Here is a 20588-nt window from a genome sequence, read left to right on the forward strand (position 1 = left end):
GTATTAGTCCATATAACAAAGGACCTTATAGCTTGTAAAACCAAAGATAAACCGTGTATCTAGTGTTTCTGAAATGACATGTTTTAAGAGGTATTGCAAACACTGAAAAGAGCAGGGTAACTCTAGCCTCTGGACCAGAGTATTATAATAACATCAAGAAACAGAAAAGATATGTCCAGAGCAAAATATGTTTAGAAAAAATGTATCCAAATTTATTAAAGGTGATACAAAAATTGAAAACTAGTGAATAAATCACTGTTTTAAGAGGTAGGCATAAATTGTCCACCTTATAAAGGACAGCCAATAACAATCCTATCTCCTTTATAAGTGGTTACCTAGAAATTTCCCTTAACCAATCCCAACCCTTGATAGGTTTTTCACTATTGCCACATAGTATGATGTCACTTGATGCATAATTGAATATTTGAATTGTTTTTTTGTGGAGATCATTGTGAGACTGAGCGTACATCCATTGATGTTCATTGTAACCTCTCTGTTTTAGCTAATTGTTAACAAAACAGTGACTTGCCATCTTCTTCAGTTTGTCCGGTTATTTGGACTCAGAATTATTCTGCGGTAATCCCACCCACTACATATGCATGTTTCAAAGGGCCATAACCTCATTTGGTAGCAGTGCGGATGGTTTCAGATCTAAACCAGTTTGACTCCAGAGTTTCGGATGATCGGGCATCCTTCGCCACTAGCTAGAAGATCGTGGAGTTTACTGTGGAGAGTGGCCAATAGAAATACACCTGCAAGAAGAATCGAGACGGTGGGCAGGGCCCTCTTTGAAGAAATCCCTGCTTGGTTTCCACGGATGCTCCGTGGCCGGTAGGCGAAGTGGTCGGATTGGAGGAGTCGATACCTAAGGCCTCGAGTTGTTTAACGGATGTAAGTAGACTAATCAAAATGGCAATATAAAGGGGAGGGATTGTGATGCTTTTCAGTACCAGGATATTTTGTGTAGATAAGAGAACGCCTAAGTAATCCCATTCCAAGGGAAGTAGAAGACATTTAAAATTCCATTTGGAATATTAAGAGAAAGAATACGCACAGTCAGGTCTGTGATAGGTGACGTCTTAAACCCTGTATAGGGTAATATAATTAGAGAAGGGGAAGTATACCTCTTAGTACAAATAGATTATAGAAAAGGGAAGGTGATCCCAAGGGGTATTGATGTCGATAGGGATATTGTTTTAAGTATCATTTGCTGTGTGAAGTTTTTAGAAGAAAGAAGTTGTAAATAGTGGATGTCACGTTGTTTTGAATTAAGGTGTAATAAACAATTGCCGCCAATCAAAAGACAGGTAGGTTGTTGAAATGAAGGAGGTTTGAGCTGCGATTGATGGTGCTTGCTCATATTTGTTGAGACTAAAAGTAGTGCCTTGATATAGATAGAGATTTGATTAACGATCTGGTAAGTATCGACAGTCAATTGTGACTTGTCATTATGGAGGACACTCCTCTCATGCACCATGAAAATAACTACAAGGACATGCGACCAAGCACAAAGAGTACAGTGCAGAAAGGTTAAAGGGTACAGCTGATAAAATGTTCATGTCATGGCCACAAGGGGGATCATTGTCAAAAGCAGTATTACAACACATGACTACATATGTGCACGCTGCATACACAGAGAAGAGATTAGAGAAAAGACTAGCAGTTTTAGAACTTTGGAAAATGTACCAAGAGGAGAAGGAGGTCCTGCCACCAGAGGAGAGGAGGCTTAATCAGCATAAAGGGGAGGGCATAGAGTCCTCAGATCCTCTCACTTTGCCCAAAATTAAGAGCGCGGATGCAGGTGAGATATGAGTTTATCCTTTAAAGGAATTAATAGCAGCGGCAGAGTATAGTAGCCCAACGTATAAACCCCCTGCTTACAATAGTGACGAAAGTCCAGAAGAGAGGAAAGGGAAGGAAGATTCCAGTAAATACACATGAGATAAGGAAGAAAGAGGTGAGAGAGCAAATATATCGACATAGACCGAGAAATTAAGACATGGGAAGGAGATAAGGATAGGGCTGATGAGGTAACGCTTGTACAGAATGTATTGATGGGAGGACAGATACTACTCAAGTTAGATGGAAAAAGCATCAAGGAGGTTAGGCAAAGAGAAGACAGGTACGAGCAAGAAAAGAAGGACAGAGAACAAGAAAAGAGATTGGCCCTCATTACGACCCTGGCGGAAATCAACCGACCGGACCGCCATAGCGTAAATAGCGTTTCCGCCATTGCACGATGGAGCAAAGTGCGGCTCATTCCGACCCATCGGGCACGAGCACCACGCCATGGCGGAAGTGCAAAGTCCGCGATGGCGGAAATGACCCCAAAACGGCCCACACCGCCGCCGTACGGCGCCCTAGGTGCAATACCGCCACCCATCTCAGCGGACACCGCAGTGAGCGCCAACCGGAAAGTACGGTGACCGTAAATATACGGAAACGAAAGTAAAAGCATGGTCCCGGAACGGGAAACATCACGCCGTACACCTATAAAACCACAAATCCCACACAACCATTAAAAATACTACCCTGAGACACATCCCAACCCGTCATCCACCCTAGTGAAACCAAGAAAAATGGGAAAAGTAGCAAAGAAAGCGTGCGACCGCAAGCGGCAGGTCCACTTCTCCCGTGAGGAACTCACCGTGCTCACAGAGACCCTCCAGGAGAATGCTGCCGCCGTCTTCTCCACGCAAATGACCAGGACGGCACTTGCGAACAAGAAGGCCATATGGGCCCTGGTGGCACAGCGGGTAAGTGCGGTGGGGACCGCACCCCGCAACCCACAGCAATGCAGAAAGCGATGGGACGACCTGCGGATACGCGTCCGTAGCATACTTTCTGCCAACCGCAACATTGCCACAGCCACCGGGGGAGGATCGGAATCACCCATCAAGTTGACCCCCTGGGAAGAAATCTGTGCCTCCACCATTGGAATGGAGAGCATAGAGGGAGTCGGAGGGATGGAGAAAGGAGTGCAGACATCCGAAGAATCAGGTAGGTGGCCCAAATAAAACAATGCCAAAACCACAATGTCCAATCATGTGAAGTACCACGTGCCCACATAGTGCAACAGTAACACATGTCCAGGAGAACGTCCACATATATAGGCCTGATAGCACACTTTAAAACTCACATCAAATACATAAATAATTAAAAATCCTAAAAACACCCTCTACACGTGCAGCAGGCACACCCTAACTGCAGGCTGCCAAACAACTGCACCCTCACTCCACACACAAATGAAACCACCTCCAAGGCCCCGACCCAAATCACCCTCAGGTACCACCCCAATGCATGTGATACATTGCCATTCCAATTCCCACAGACCCATTAATAACGCTCGCCCTCCTTTACTCCACCACAGGGTCCGATCCAAACGACGAGCTCCAGGACACCCCTACCAGCACACCTGCAAAGAGGGCCAAGACCAACGGCCAAAGACCCTCCACCTCAGCTGCACGCATCAAGACACGGAAGCAGCACAAATCAAGTGGCAGCACAGAGGAGGGAACTCCAACAGGCACCCCAGCAGCCAGCATGCCCACAACACCACCACCACAGGTCCCCCCAATGGATGCCACAGTAGGCACTGCTTCTGGTGGCAGCAGCACCATAGGTGACACTGCATTAATGGCAGCATGCTCCGACACAGAAAACGGGGATGTCGAAGTCAGATCCATCCATGACCTGTCCCAATCCCCCTGTCTGTTCCATCCCGTACACCATGAGGATACCACGCAGGGGCACCCACAAGACGACGACTGGCCATCCCCCACAAGCCCTGTGGCAAGGCAACATGAGGTGAACAGCCACTCTGTGACACCACCGCAAATGGCCATGGCCCAGCAGAGGCAACAGTCCCTCGACCAGTTAATCGTGCAACAGCAGCAACTGGCCACGCTCCTCAAGGACCATGCCGATGAATGTGGGGGCACTAAGGCAGACATAGAAACATCAACTGAGACACTTAGGGCAGAAATGGAGAGAAGTACAGAGACACTAAGGGCACAAATGGAGAGTAGCACCGAGAGCCTGAGAGTACAAATGGAGAGAAGCACCGAGAGCCTGAGGGGGGAACTGCATGCGACGTCCAAAGACGTATGTGCCGAACTTGCCGCAGTGCGCCGTGTGCTCACTGAGCTCTCACAAACCCTTAGGGACATGCATGGACGTGAGCAGGCAGAGACATCATCCGTTGCAAGTTCCGTCCAGGGCAGCCCCCAACGTAGATCTGGGAGGAACCTGCGCTCCACAGGCAGGGGTGCCCCTGATACCCGCAGAGGGGGCTTGCAATAGCGACAGCCCACTGACAATGAGCATCTTTGGACACTGGTGTTCGGGGGGGAGGTAGGAGGGTGGAGGGGGTGTGTTGGGCTCACTTGGGTGGCGGGTCGATAGGGTGTTTAACATGATATCACATATGCCATAAACAATGCACGATCATCCAATGAGATGTGTGGACATTGATCTTTGTGTACGAGGCCATTATAGGCGTACAGTCCATATTGTGCATGTTCCAGACACACACAGTGCCACGAGTCCCGTTTCCATGTATCAGCCACCAGGCGTGAGTGCTAGAAGCATGCATCTATGAGATGCTGACGAATGTCACGGCCCTCCTGTGCCTCGCAGACTCCTTGAGGTGCTGCCACATCCCCACCCTCATCATGACCATCTTCAGGTGCTTGCAGTTCTGCGTCAGGGGGCATGGGCACATTTCTACGTACGCACATGTTGTGTAGCATGACACATGCCATCACCATCTTTGCAACCTTCACATGGCGGTACAGGAGTGCCCCGCCAGACCTGCTGAGGCAGCGGAAACGAGTCTTCAGTAGGCCGAATGCCTGTTCTATGACTACACGGGTACGTGAGTGGGCATGGTTGTAGTCCTCCTCATGCTGGTCCCGTGGGTTCCGGACTGGTGTGAGGAGCCATCTCTTCAGTGGATACCCGGCATCACCTGTATGTGGACAATAAAGGAATTTTGAGGAATGCCATTGCTACGTACGCACCCCCCCCCCTTCCTGCCAGGTCATTGCCGCATCACATACCCCACATCATCATGCATGAAATGAGACTCACCGAGTAGCCAGGATCTGTTCCCTGCGTGTCGCTCCATGTAGCGTGGTATTGTAGAGTTCCTCAAGACCATAGAATCATGGGTTGATCCAGGGAATCGGGCACAACAATGTGTAATGATCCTGTTGGAGTCACACACCATTTGTACATTCAGAGAATGAAATTGTTTTCGGTTGCAGTACTGGGCCTCCATGGCATGTGGGACGACCAATTCCACATGGGTGCAGTCGATGGCACCAATGCAACCCGGTATGCCGGCAAGTGCATGGAATCCCACTTTTGTGTTGGTAATTTCCTGCTCCGAGCGTGGTAGAGAGATGTAGTCGTCTGCGTGCTGCAGGAGGGCATCGAGCACTTGCAATAGTGTCCGTGAGAACAGTGGCTGTGATATGCCATGCAACTGTCCGACTGTGTGCTGGTAGGTGCCTGTGGCCAGGAAGTGGAGTACAGACACCACCTTCAGTAGGGGTGGAATGGCGGTTGGGCTATCTATCATGCTGACAAGGTTAGCCTGTGTCATGTCCACAATGGCGGTTATGGTGTCCCGGTCCAAACGATAGAGGGTGTGGATCTGCTCATCAGTGAGGTTGAACGGATGTGCTCGGAGGCGTGGGATTGCGGGCTGCCTGCGTGGTGGTAGTGGCTGTGCTGGCGGCCCTTGCTGGCCCTGCCTTGCCCTCCTCCTCCTCCTGCGTCTCCTCCGTGCGGCCGGTTGTAGTTGGTGTTCGTCTTCTTCTTGGAGTTGGAGTACTTGCAGTGCTATCAGGTCCCCCAGGGCCAACATAGCTAGTCCTGCCGGTAGCATTTCGGAGTGGGTGTGGTTGTGGGAGGAGACTGGGTGTGCAATTTATGTGTTTTCAGGCTGTATGGCCTCCACCTGTGGTGATTCATTCCACCTGTGCAAGCTGCTCTCCCCTTTGGGCGAGCACGTCCCGCACACAACGCTGCAATTCGACGAATGGCATCTTGCTATTACAATCATGTATTTGTACCCGATGGCAGTGTAACATTGGTTGATATGTTCATTCGGCTATGGTCCCATTGTTTCACATACTATCTTTGCAGTCGCGAACAGACTTGTGAAGGGTCAGTGGAACGTAGTACTCGAGTAACGGTGGACCCTCATGCAACACTGTACCGAGGTTCACTGACGGCCGGGGCGTCCCATTTGTGAGTGAAGGCAGTTGCCATTTTCACACACAGCCGCACTAGATGGATTCATTTGTGATTTCAAGCGGCCACAGATGCCTTTTCGACGTGATGTTGCAAATGAGGAATTCGAAGGGCGGCGCTTTCGGTTTTCAGCTAGCGGCGAGGAGATGCCCACAGGTCTGACTGCAAATATAACGTTCTATTGTTCAATGTCCTTGGGACAGGGGCCATGGCGAGGATGCAATGATTGATATGAATAGTTTGGGATGCGCAATAGCGAAGTGGGCGATGAGGCCGGACGTTCCCAAATACATGTTACTTCACAACACTGGAATTACGGGCTGGGGCACAGTGGATTTTGCAGGCTGCATAACGCACAGACTCAATGGAAATTTCACATGTTATGTGAGTATGGAAACAGGCGTTTTCATTACGGGATGAGGGAATGATGTATGGATGCATGGACAGATGATTTGATGCAGAGTTTGCCATGTACAGGGCTTCTTGGTATCTATCCGCCTCCCCTGCGCTATGTGATGCAGGGCTGCCATAGTGGGACCATCGTCTATCTGGCCTTGTTGAGCCCTCCCTGTCTCAACGCGCCTTCAGACACTTGTGTCTATGCACGTTACCAATCCCATCTGATGGATTCTGTCTTAACAGACGCATGCACAGGTACACTCGTTTGTGATGGTGTTTTCACCTCGATATAGATAGTTATGATTCGCAAGTGGTTTTTGGGTGGTGATGATCCTTTGGAGTGGGCTAGCATGCATATGGCTGTGGATTTGGTGTGATCATTGAAGTGGTAATTCAAATGTAGTTCTGATGGCCATACTATTCTTTTTCATTTCATTTGGTTGACAGGTATCTCCTCCCCTTTTGCCACTGCCATCTGTATGCCACTCCTGCAGATGGATTTTACTCCCGACACCTGCTGCTTCGTGTTAATCAGTGGAGCAGCATTACGATCTTATGGGACGATCGCCAATGGGCCACATGCCCTTACGCAGTACTAGTGGCTAGGAGCAACATTTCGGCCTTTCAGCTGGACTAGTGCCTCCCTATTGGGACGGCCCTGCGGTTCTAGGCACTTCCATGTTGCCTTTTCGTACGAGAATGTAGCCCCTGTGTACCATGAAGGAACAGGGCGTCACACAAGCAGAAGCTGGTCATTTGTTGCGGATGCAGCCCACAATGGTGAAATGTGTTTTGGAGTTCATGGCCTAATGGCTGTATGGGCTTGGTGAATTTGTTGTGCATTAAATTTCTATTCTGATATGAACCGTGTAGCGTTCTTCTTTGCAAGTGATGTGGCATATTCCTATTTGGGGAGCGATGTATTGTGAGGAGATCTGCATTGGGTTCCAGCTTCGGAGTATAGTTGCGTGGTACTGTGCTGGGCGCGTTTGACTACGAAGCCCAGTGAGGTCAGGGATAAGGGCTGCCAATATGACTGTTTTGATGATGTCATGCTCAGGGGCGGGGGATTAGCTTTTGTGTAACAGATGCCGGTCAGCCAGTTGGATTGGTGGAATGATGTGATTATCGGAATATTGCTGGTCACAGGTGCCTGTGTTTGCGTGCGTTTCTTGGTGGGAGACTGAGGTCATGTCCATTTGTATGGCTTCTGTATTCGTGCCATCTGTGCCCTGCAGCTCCCATTGGCCCCTCTTGAGATTCATTTGTTCGTTGGCAGGCATGGATGACTAGTACATTTCACTGGTTGCATTGTGTGACTTCATTGCACCTACGGGGAGTTGTACAATGTGGCCAGGGAGCGGTGTACAGGCACTCAGTGGGGCCGTTTACGGTTGGTTCGCGATGCCGTACTTCTCACCATGGCGTTAGGTGCATGTCCGCTAGGGTCAGAATTCGCGTACCGTTGCGCCATGGTGGTAATTACGGTTTGGCATGGCGCGCGCGTACTTGGTGCAGTTAGCGTTGGCGTTCACTACGGTGTCGCTAATGGCATCGTACTTTGCGGTGACGGGTCATGATCGCACCGAGCGCTATTCGATGGCGGTATTGCATTTCCGCCATCGTTTTTCGATTTCCGCCAGGGTCGTAATGAGGCCCATTGAGGGGGAATGAGCAAGAAAGAAAAAGCAGGGATCGACGGGAACAGATATATAGAGAAAAGCATGAGAAAGACAAAAAGCGGGCAGAGGAACTAAGGAAGTATAAAGAAAGAAAGAAAGAAAGAAAGAAAGAAAGAAAGAAAGAAAGAAAGAAAGAAAGAAAGAAAGAAAGAAAGAAAGAAAGAAAGAAAGAAAGAGAAGAAAGATAAGACAGAAAGGAAGAGAGTACCAAAAGTGAAGGACAAACATTTATAGAGAAGGAGACAAGAAGAAGAACGAAGACAGGAAGTGAGAAAGGAAGAACAAAGACAATAGAAAGAAAGAGCAACAAGGGATGCAAGAAAGCAAAGGGAAGTGGATGAAGAGATAAAACAGAATAGAAGGCAGTGAGGTCTGGATGCCAGTCTCATTCTTAAAGAATGAATGAGGGCGAGCAAAGAAATATGATGGGATATAACAAAAGTGATTCTTCCGGTAAAGGAAGTAGCGCTAGAAATACCTAGAGTAGCACTAGAAGAGGAAAGATATAATGCAGAAAATATTGGAGAATGCATTGATAAAATATATCAACAAATAAGGCAGGATAGCGACTATGGGACTCACAGGAGCGATAGCCGATCCCAGGTACCTCAACCACGAGATGAGGAGGAGAACATGTTTAGTGACGAACGCCGCTCACTGTCTTTAAGCAGACTAAATTTAGACAGAGAAGAAGAAGATGATTGTCATACTGGTTGGGGTCTAGCAATGTCAGACGAAGAAAGAGTCAGGTCATGAGACAGAGGTAGAGGGTGTGTGCACCCCCTTGGGAAGTCAACAGATGGATAAAAAGGTAAGATGGTCAGATCTGGAACACCCTAAGGAAAGAACACCAGATCCTATACCGTATCCTGAGCTTCTCCGAAGACCATTGAGTAGCGAGAGAGGAGAGTCTCCACCTTATGTGAGCAGGCTGAGGCTGTTACCAGCACGAAGGCGAATAGGGACGATTAGCCCTGCATTAGGCAAACAAATAGTGGGATCTGATTATGGGTTGGGGTTCTCACAGTTCCCCTTGTTAGAGAAGAGGGAGCAAGACCGCAATATATTCCTTGGCCCCAGATGGATAAGGATAACTTGAAATGCAAGCTCCCTAGTTTGGCATAAAAGGTCTATTGGCAGTTATTCTTGGAGAGAGAGGTGATGGCATATGGAGGCGAGCAGGATATGCGGGTGTGATAGCACAAAAAACAGTGCATGATGGAGCACCATTTAATAATTGCAGGGCAGATGTTTGGAGGTCTCTCAGGGTACAGTATCCTTTTACATCAGATATGGGTGCAATTATGACACGTAAAATGAAAGAGGATGAAGACCCTATTGCTTATGTTTAGGATATTCAGGAGAAATGGCTGCTTGAAACATGTGAACCGTGGGAATAAACAGTGGAACTATTTTATCACAATCTATATCAGGGATTGCCAGAACTGGTAAAAAGACAAATGATAAAACAAGTAGGGATGGAGGCGGAGCCATGGGCTGAGATACAGTTAACCATTGTGCATCATTGACGGTTATTACAAGAAAGGAACAAAAGGAAAGATGAGAACAGAAAGAATGAGGAAGCTAAGTTAGTTCAGAAGAAATTGTCAAGTATGCTATCGAAGGGGCAGTATTGACAAGCGGAGAAGGAGTGGGAACGCAAGAAATATTGGGTACATCACAGGTGAACAATGCACATCCAATGGATAAAAGTGGATATGGGTTTTGGCATATACACAAGAGAGGAACTCCAAGGCAGTCGGGAACTCAATGGAGCTAAAGATTAACCTATAACACAAGCGTGTTCCTGACCAGATCCAATTCACACTTACCAAGAGTAATATACAAATTCCTTTTCTTGATTTACTCATTCAGCACCATACCAACCAATTAGTCTGCTCCCTCTTTACTAAGCCTACAGATCGCAATACCTTATTGCACGTTAGCAGCTACCACCCTCTCACACAAAAAGAAAATCTACCCTACTCTCAATTCTTGAGAATTAGAAGAAACTGCACCTCCATAGCAGATTATGATCAACATGCAGCAAATTTGACCATGAAACTGTGGCAACGTGGGTATCCTAAAAAGTTGATACCAACTTGTATAAACGGGCAAGATTCACTCCCCGAGACACCCTACTACTACCTAAGGACACTGTGCCACATGATAAACTAGTATGTGCTCTTACCTGCAGCCCACATACATTCTTAATAAAAAAGCTATCAAAAAATACTGGTCAGTGGCACAGCTCTCTCTACCAGCAGAACCATTGCCAATATTTGCAATGAAGAGACAAAAGAATCTAAAGGATCAACTGGTCCATGCTTCTTCTACCCAGAAAACGTCCAGATCTTTCACAACAAGCTGGGATCTCGGTCCACTGACGGGGCACTTCCCCTGTGGCAATTGCTCAATCTGCAAATTTTCTGTGAAGATTAAATCATTCCCCGTGCGTGGTAACCTCTGGGAAATATGCCACCACTCAAACTGCAAGACCCCGTGGGTCATCTACTGTATTGAGTGTCCCTGCGGTCTCAAATATGTAGGCAAAACCACGTGACCGGTCCACACCAGAATCACGGAGCATCGCTCCAGGATCCGATACAAAGTAATCAACTTGACCTTAGTAAATCACTACATGGAATATGGTCACACAACAGAAGACCTACGCTGGTGGGTCATAGATGTTGTTAAAAATGCCTCCAACCCATTGCAGGCACTATCCATCAAGGAGGCGTGCTGGATTTTTTAACTAGACACGATCACGAAAGGTCTCAATGAGGCATCACCAACCTGGTTGTAAACCGCTCTTTGCATCATGTGGTTCTTTATACCCCTCTTTACCTTTGAAGTTTTTGATCATACACTATACAATACTTAGTCATTTGGCTTTAGCTACACGTATCCTCAAACAGATCTATTAACACATGTTGCTCATTTTTGCATCATCATCATTCTGAGCATTTACCTCAACTCAGTGGGGTACCTGGACATATATACTCATATGCCCGCCCCCAAGGGCTCTCATTACGCATCACAGCACATCATTATTGTTGCTGCTGTCTAGATGCATTCTTGGTTAACTGCACCACGCAGAGTTGCCTGCCACATAATTTTTTAGGTTCTCCTGACTTTTTTCAGTAAATAACCTGTGAAGACACATATATGCACAGCTTGGCATTTAGATTGTCTGCATGTCTGTACCTATGCCGTTATCGACGGTGTAGTACCCTTTCAAGCGCATAGGAAAGACTTCCGTAGTCCTCTTTCTATGCCCGTGCATTCAAAAGCTAAACCACGCCCCCAGTAGAACAATCGTTGTATCTACTCGCTATACGCATACTGGCAACAAGCATCCAGATTGCCGGTATCCTGCTTTCACTTGGAGGTGCCTTGCAAGTAAGTACCTCTTCACGTCCTTTCATTCACAGCCCTCTTTAAGATGTTTTATCCTTACGGGCACACGTATCTGTATTTGCAGCTACTACACGGCTCATACTGATGCATGGTTGGACTGTCCCCCTGCAAAGTTGTTTGCTGCTCCTTCCTGTGCCGTACTCGCACAACGCGTGTCCTCAGATGAGCACAGGTTCGCCTCTGTTTTTGCTTTACAAGCTTTTCTGCATTATGTCTATCTTGTGAGCGCCCTTTCCATCAAGCTTCTATACTCTTTATTTTTCCCTTAGATGTGCCTTATTATTTTGGATTTGACGGCACGGATTGCAACTTGTGAGTCGCAGTACATTGACCATGACAGTCTTTCTCAGCAAGCACCTACCATACCGATTTAGGTATGCAATTTGCCCCCATGGGTCTTTCTTCCCCATAGGGACACTGCGTCCCACCGTCTACATTCATGGGTACCATGCAGCTATATATTATAAAACCCTCTGGTTTCTTTTCTTGCTCCACCCCACACCCCTGTACATGGGACTAAAGAATTAGTTACTATGACTTTTGCACTTCACTCCCTTCCCAGTGGCATGCATTTTTTCTTTTCACGGTGATATTGGTGTCTTAATAGGACTCTTTGAAATTTGGGAATCTGCAGGTGGGGGCACCGTTTGCCATATCTTAAGGAGCGGTGGCTTGATGTCTTTTACCATGCACTGGTACTACTTTCCTTCTACCTCTCATATCAGTGTTCATATCTCTCCCTCTGAATTCTTTAATGTGTCCTGAAACCATTACCTTCATAGGTATTATATTTCATTACATCTATAGGGGCTGAACTGTTATATCAAAGTACCTGAGGAAGGTGGTCTCCATCTACTTCCATACCACCGAAACGCCATTTGTTTCTACGCTTCTACTACAGGCGCTATTGCCCCATGCACCAAGTCGTCGTGGCTTTACACACCCATTAATGGAAGATGTCGTGTACATCATTTCAGCCTGTGATATAACCTCTTAAGGTTTTTTTGTTGAATCAAAAGCAATTTTGTGCATTATTCATACTTAGCTACACAAATTTATTTATGTTTTGCTGCTCTTGATTACTAGCTACTCTGCCTAAAATTAGGCCATATGTACAGTACTTTTTGCCTGGTGCATGATCTTTTCATTTAAATTTGCCTTCATTACGATTAAGGCTTCCTGTGACTTTACTTATAAACTATACCCTCAAGATAGCAAGGGCTATTTAGTTACAGTCTATCCTTTATTGGCTAAACTGCCTTTTTTGGTTTCAAAAATAAAAAAAAATCTTTTTGGTCGGGTAAACCATTGTTCGGACTAAGTATATCCATCTATTTGTGTATCAATTGTATGGATACAAACCAACAATAGTATAAATGTTTATTGTTTTTTTGCTTAACATTGTATTTGGTATTGTAATTTTGTCTTCTTACCACTTATGTATTTGTGTATGATTTTGTTCCCTTTTTGTCCATTTGTGTAACTATTGTTCATATGTGTAGCCTATCTTCGGGTAAACTGTTTTTTTCTACTACAAATAAGAAAACCCCACAAAAACAATTGTTTGCATATTTTATGTACAATGTTTTAGGATTTTCTGATTGATAAGGTATAAAAATACACATGAATAATTGTCTGCTTTGTTCTGTTTAAACTATCAGTGGAATATGTACTGACAGCTATTTAAATAATGCCATAACTTTAGTCTGGTCGGGAACACGCTCGTGTTATAGATATGGGTTTTGGCTACATGGTAGAGGTGTAGATTTCAGAGGAAGAGGAGGCGGATTTCAGAATGCCTAAGGTGGATTTCAGAACGCTGAGGGTGGATTTCAAAATGCTCAGAATGGAAGTCAGAATACTCAGAGGGTTTGCCAGAGGGCCACACCCAGTATGTTAGAATTGTGGGATGATAGGGCATATTGCGTGAGTATGTAGGAGCCGAGGGAATGCACAACAGAACGGACAACTTTCAAGGGGGGGCAGCTTACCCACCGCAATACAGCACACAAACACGAGAGGGCTTAGCCCAGGATCACACATCCTATCAGGCACAGGCACCACAAGTATAGCAGGCACAACAGTAGGGGCCGGTACAAATGCACCCACCACAAGGGCAGTCACAACAAGCACCTATTCAAACCCAACAGAATGCGAACACGGGGCAAATACTGACACCTAGGCTAGGGGGTGTCACTGTGGTGGGAGGAAACCCTTTTACGAGGACGGGGTGAATTTATACCCTCAATAGGACCACTCACAGGGCGACTTTATGTGTTCAGTATTATCCCGTACACCACACCCCCTAGAGGAACCAAAGGTCGATGTGACGATAGGGGGCAAATACTTTTCTTTTCTTGTGGACACTGGGGCGACTCGCTGTTGTATAAGAGAAGGAACATATCCAATGTTAGGTATTGCCATGCAGGATCAAGGGTTCTCTGGAGCTACGAATTTAGTCCCTTTTACTGATAAATGACCTGTCTCTATAGGGGAATGTGACATGTCCATCCCCTTGCTATGTTCACGACATATGCCAGTTAACATCCTGGTAAGAGATTTGATGATGCAACTTAACATGACGATTTCATTCACTGATAAAGGAATATTGTGCTCCACTCCAGGAATACACTATTTAAATGTGGGAGAGTTTATACGGCCATTTACAGGGCAAATGGCTCTATAAGGAGTCCTGGTAGATCCAAAGTCTTTATGTATGGGGTGAGAATTTTATTGACATGGCTACCTGGATTAGTACGGAAGAGTGTGACAATACCTGACAAATGTTATTCAGACCGCAAGTACCCATGGACGAGGAAGAAGGACAGAATATTCCTATAGAATTGGAAGCAGCTATAGTATGAGGAGAAATAGCAATGCTTGAAGGAGTAGATGACGAAGGCAGAGCATGAAGGACAGTGATAGTTCTTGAAGAGGGATACAGATTGACTGACGTAACAGATGAAGATATGTTCAGAAATTAACGTATCGATGACGAGGTAGTGTTTTATATAAGCATTACATACTGGATAATGATTGAGAAAAGGGAAGTCCCACAGCGATTGGCGATAATGTGGCAACATCCAGTATTCTTTCAGGAAGACCTAGAAAAGGTGTCAAGTGTCCTTTGGACTACGGGCCCATATGATGTAGGCCTATTCAAGGGAAAAGGAGAGGCTAAAATAAAACTTAAGCCAGGGGCAATTTTACCATGAGCAAAACAGTACCCCATATCTCGAGAAGCTGATTAAGGCATATTAAAGACTATTTCAGCATTATTGAATAAGGGAATACTAGTGCCACCGGAATCCTCATGCGATACTGTGGTGTATCCGATTAACAAATCTAAAGGGGGGTCGTGGAGATTTATCCAGGACTTGCATCCTCTTTGTCAGATTGTAGAGGCTGAGTTTACATTGGTTCCTAATCCTGCAACAATTTTGTGTAGTATCCCAGTTGAAGCCAACTATTTCAGGGTGATCCATTTGAAAAATGTGTTTTTCCCGATCTCGTTTCATGAGGACTCACAAGACCTTACTTCTTTTATGTTCAGATAAAAGAAACTAAAACATACTTGTTTACCTCAAGGGTATTGTGAGTCCCATCGATCTTTAACAGGGTCCTACAGATGGATCTAGGTGGCATTGAACTCAAGAATGCAGTTATTCAGTACGTACATGACATATTGATTTGCAGTGAAACAGAAGACGAATGCAGACAAGACTCTGTTCAGTTAACGACTATATTTGCAGACAAGGGATACAAGGTAGACAAGGAGAAATTACAGTATTGTCAGGAAGAAGTGTTGTACATAGGCCAGTTAATTTCACATGAAAGAAAGAAAGTGACACCTGAAAGAGCTGAGACTATCATGAAGACACCAAAGCCAAACACAGTGAGGCAAATGCAAGAGTTCCTGGGTTTATGCAATTGTTGCAGGACCTGGGTGTTTGACTACAGTACATAAACTAAGCCTCTTTTGCAAGCACTAAGGAGAGCACAACTTGGTAAGGAAAACATAGAATGGACTGAAGAAATGGAGGAAGGATTTGAGGAATTAAAAAGAGCAGTCTGTACCACTCCAATTTTGGGAATCCCCAATTATAGTGAAGATTTTTATTTATTTTTACACACTACTGGGTCATTAATGACCGCAGTACTCACACAAAGAACAACATTAGGATACAAGCCTTTGGCATACTACAGTGGGATTATAGACCCAGTTATGAGGGGACATTTCCCATGAAAACAATCTTTGGCTGCTGCCGGATTTGCAATTGCGAAGTCCACACGTATTACCATGGGCTGTTCCATGACTCTCTAAGTGAAGTATGCTTTATTTGCCATTTTAGAGAAACCCAAGGGCACATTAACATCATAAAGTGCTTTAGTTTACAAGGTAATGATTTCCAAACCAGCCATCAAAGTAGTGAGGTGTAAAATAGTGGACTCAGCCACGTTTGTAGCTGAACCTGTAGAAGAATGTGATCATGTGCATGACTGTTCAAATTATGTCAAATTTCATGATGATGTACCCTGTGTGAAAGAAAATGGTTTAGCGGGAGGGGAAATTCTCTTTATTTATGGGTCTTCGAAAATTGTCCAAACTAGCGGGGAGAGGCATTCAGGCGCTGCAGTTGTAGGACACAGATTAAATGGTGAATTTGAGGTAGTATTGAGTGCAAGACTACCGTCTCATTCTTCAGCACAAGCGGCAGAATTGGTAGCGCTGATTGTTAAGCTAAAATAACCCACGAAGGGCAGGAAGTGACGGTGTACAGTGACTCTGCCAATGTGACATCAACCGTACACGAAGGGCTCTCACGCTGGAAAAGGAGGGGTTACCTCCGTACAGACACCACTGCAGTGCAACATGCGTCGTTATTGGACAGGCTCATTAAGGCACTACAAATCCCAGTAGCCATAGCGGTCCTAAACTGCAGAGCACATACTAAAAGAGCAGACTTTATCACTTGCAGAAACAAAGCCGCAGACATAGAAGCCAAAAGAGTTGCAGACATTTCGAGTGTTGATACTGAAGATACTAAAGAACATTTTAATAGAAGCATGCTAGTACGGGGGAGTTTAATATGCTGTCAATTACGCAACTAATAGTGATTCAGGGTAGAGCCCCATAAGAAGAGCAAGAGCTATGGAAACATAGGGGGTGTTCTTTAGCCCCCACGGAAGCATTATGGCGACAGAAAAGCACTGGAAAGCCAGTGATGCCAGCAGCATTGTTGAAGGTCATGCTTGAGCAGCTGCATTACCCCGCGCATATAACCATAGAAAGTCTTGCTGCCACAATTGCAGAAGACTGGTTTGTTCCCAATGTGTTGGAACACATTGCACAGTTCATGGTGAATTGCATCATGTGTCAAAGGTTTACTGCTGTGCATACACTGAGGACAATTAGAGGAGTAATGCCCCGATCGAATGATCCGTTTCACCATTTGCATTTTGGTTACGTTGACATGCTGCAAACATGTAATGTATACAGGTGACTATTAGTGGTAGGGTGCTTATTGTCAGGATTAGTCAGGCGAGTACTAAGGCAGCGAATATGGCAAGGGAAATGTGCACCCAGGAACAACGACTCAGGTATGCTAGAACCCAGGAGTGCAAAATAGAGTGTGACATCAAAACCAATATATGAAAAGGGATGTGGGGTAAGCACCTGACCGCGAGGAAAGTCGGCAAGCACCTTACCCCCAATTGCTGTTACAGGTACTGACAGCGCTAAACCCACGTGGAGGGCCAGCAATGACAGGATCTGTGTACTAACACTCTTGATGGTATTACATAAGGGAACTTAGGAACTGTACTCACGAGGACGAGATACACCTCTTGAATGTCAGCTAGCCCACGAATCCTGTTGATGAATCTGGGACCCAGAAAGGCTATAACAGCAATGGGAGAAGTAGGGAGGTCCAGAGGACAAGGGCTGAAGGCAGCCGGAATGAGGCAGGCTGCCGGGCAGGGAGCCCAGAGGACAAGGGCTGAGGCTGGGAATCAGCAGAGCGAGATCCGCTGCTATGTGGAGAGCCCGCAGGGCAAGGGCGGAGGCTGGAAGGCAGCAGAGCGAGATCCGCTGCAATGTGGAGAGCCCGGCAGGACAAGGGCGGAGACTGGAAGGCAGCGGAGCGTGATCCGCTGCAGAAAACTAAATACCTAAGTAGGAATAGGGATTACAAATTAGTGGGGAAAACATAAGCATTCACACAGGAGCTAGCTACCACCACACACCACACCTAATGATCAAATGGGAAATGGATGCAGAAGTGCAATGGAAAACATGGAATGGATCCTCTAGAAAGTAAGGATCAGGAGCAGGAAAAAACGAAATAACCTATGCAAACTTCTCCCTACCCCTTCAAGGAAAAGACAGGAAACTAAACTAAGAGGAAGGCTAAGGCAAATGGGTAACAGCAGCAAAGGACAGAGTCAAAGAAATATAGAACACAGACAAACTGGGCTGCATCTAAAAGGGGAAAGCACTGAGGATTGCTGCTTGCAAACAGGGGAAGACAAAAAGGGAAATCAAGGGAGCAGAAATCAATTAGCGCATGAATCCGAAATTCAGGGCGGAGGAAACAAGAAAACAGGAACAAGGAAGTAGGTACAAAGGCAAGGAACCAGGAACCAGGGACTAGTCAAAAACAGGAACACTGCAAACGATGACCAGCGCTGGACTGAAGTGAGACTGAGGCTTTTAAAGCTGTTTAACGAGCACACGCCTCAGGTGTGCTGACTGCTGCACCTGCAGCCACAGGTGTTGCCTATCCTCCACCCAACCTTGTCCTGCAAGGGTGGAGGTGGAGCAGTGGGCCAGGCATTCTGGGAAGCACAGTCATTTGGTTAAAGAAGCATGCTGGCTGCCAAAAACCTGGAATGGATCCGGAAGGGAAGTAGTTTGGAAAATAGGGATTTAGCGCTCCCAATTCATTACAGCACTGTGGCATTAGGTTCGGAGGAAATGTCCAGCAAGGAATAAGCCCCAAAACATGCCCCCAAGTGGCGGGAACGGGAGCGAAGGGAGCGAGTCGTGACACTTATACAGGTGGATCGAAGCTGGTCCGTGTACACACCCTGATGCCACTTGTGCAGCAAAGTTTTTAGTGTGCGAGGTATTTCCAAGGTGCGGTGTGTTTGAATTACTAAGATCTGATAATGGGCCACACTTTGTTACTGAGCTATTTGAACAAATAGGACTTCTATTGAGCATAAAGCATACATTTTCTTCAGTTTATCATCCACAAGCAAACAGGATATGTGAGAGGCTCAAGGGCCTCCTTAAGCAGAGGATAGACAAGATCAAATTAACTTTAAAGAAGGGATGGCTATATTGCCTACCCCTAGCCTTATATGCCCTTCGAATTCAGCCATGTTTACAACACCATCTAACTCCCCACGAGTTAGTGACAGGGCGTCACATGAGGACACCTCTTACACCTCCATCTAAAGTCAGGAGTAAATGCCCACAGTGTAGTGAAGGCTCTAGATGATGAAATGCACAATTATTTGACATTTATGACTACCAGTGTTTCTTTCATTGAAGATCAAGTCAAACACCGGAGGGAGGGGCCAAGGAACACGGGAGAGGACAGTCCAGTAACCAATCCAAGTGAACTATTGCCACCGCCAAAGTTATATGTTGGAGACCAAATCCTTATAAAAAACGTTCACCCGCAAGTGGCACAAGCCTAGGTTCAATGGTCCCTTGTGTGTTGAATAAGTCTCCCCTTCTGCAGTTAAGGTATCGGGAAGAAGAGCTTAGCGGCATTTAGGAGATGTGAAAGTCTATATTGATTACGTTGACATGCTGTAAACATGTAATGTATACATGTGACTATTAGTGGTAGGGTGTCCCTTATACAGGTGAATCAAAGCTGGTCCGTGTACACACCCTGATGCCACTTGCGCAGGAAAGTTTTTAGTGTGCAAGGTATTTCCAAGGTGCGGTGTGTGTGAATTACTAAGATCTGATAATGGGCCACACTTTGTTACTGAGCTACCTGAACAAATAGGACTTCTATTGAGCATAAATCATACATTTTCTTCAATTTATCGTCCACAAGGAAACAGGATATGTGAGAGGCTCAAGGGCCTCCTTAAGCAGAGGATAGACAAGATCAAATTAAATTTAAAGAGGGGATGGCTATATTGCCTACCCCTAGCCTTATATGCCCTTCGAATTCAGCCAGGTTTAGACCACAATCTTACTCCCCACGAGTTAGTCACAGGGTGTCACATGAGGACACCTCTTACACCTCCATCTAGAGTCAGGAGCAATGCCCACAGTGTAGAGAAGGCTAAAGATGATGAAATGCACAATTATTTGACATGTATGACTACCAGTGTTTCTTTCATTGCAGATCAAGTCAAGCACCAGAGGGAGGGGCCAAGGAACACGGAAGAGGACAGTCCAGTAACCAATCCAAGTGAACTATTGCCACTGCCAAAGTTATATGTTGGAGACCAAAACCTTATGAAAACTTTCACCCGCAAGTGGCACAAGCCTAGGTTTCAATGGTCCCTTGTGTGTTGAATAAGTCTCCCCTTCTGCAGTTAAGGTGTCAGGAAGAAGAGCTTGGCGGCATTTAGGAGATGTGAAAGTCTACAAAGTCGAGACCCTCCCTGTAGCGCATGTTGACCAAGAAGCAAGACAAGAAGAAGAATTTCTGTGTGTGCAGACTCGATCGATGACCAAGAAGGAGGACGATAAAACAGCTGGTGGTTAGCACATACTTCTTTTGTACAGGAATTCATTGGACGCTCCTTAAACTTGTAGCAGGAAGTGCACAGACTTGCAGAGAATTCCAGAGG

At 45.9% G+C, this 20588-nt stretch overlaps 1 protein-coding gene across 3 annotated transcripts in view; it reads right to left on the reverse strand.

Annotated features, from left to right (window-relative positions):
• SLC5A10 (solute carrier family 5 member 10) overlaps window positions 1-20588 on the reverse strand; it is a 1126075-nt gene that overhangs the window by 243081 nt on the left and 862406 nt on the right. The window lies entirely within an intron of this gene.

Source organism: Ambystoma mexicanum, chromosome 2p (genome assembly GCF_040938575.1).
Source record: "Ambystoma mexicanum isolate Mex_15411 chromosome 2p, UKY_AmexF1_1, whole genome shotgun sequence".
Taxonomy (NCBI): Eukaryota; Metazoa; Chordata; class Amphibia; order Caudata; family Ambystomatidae; genus Ambystoma; species Ambystoma mexicanum.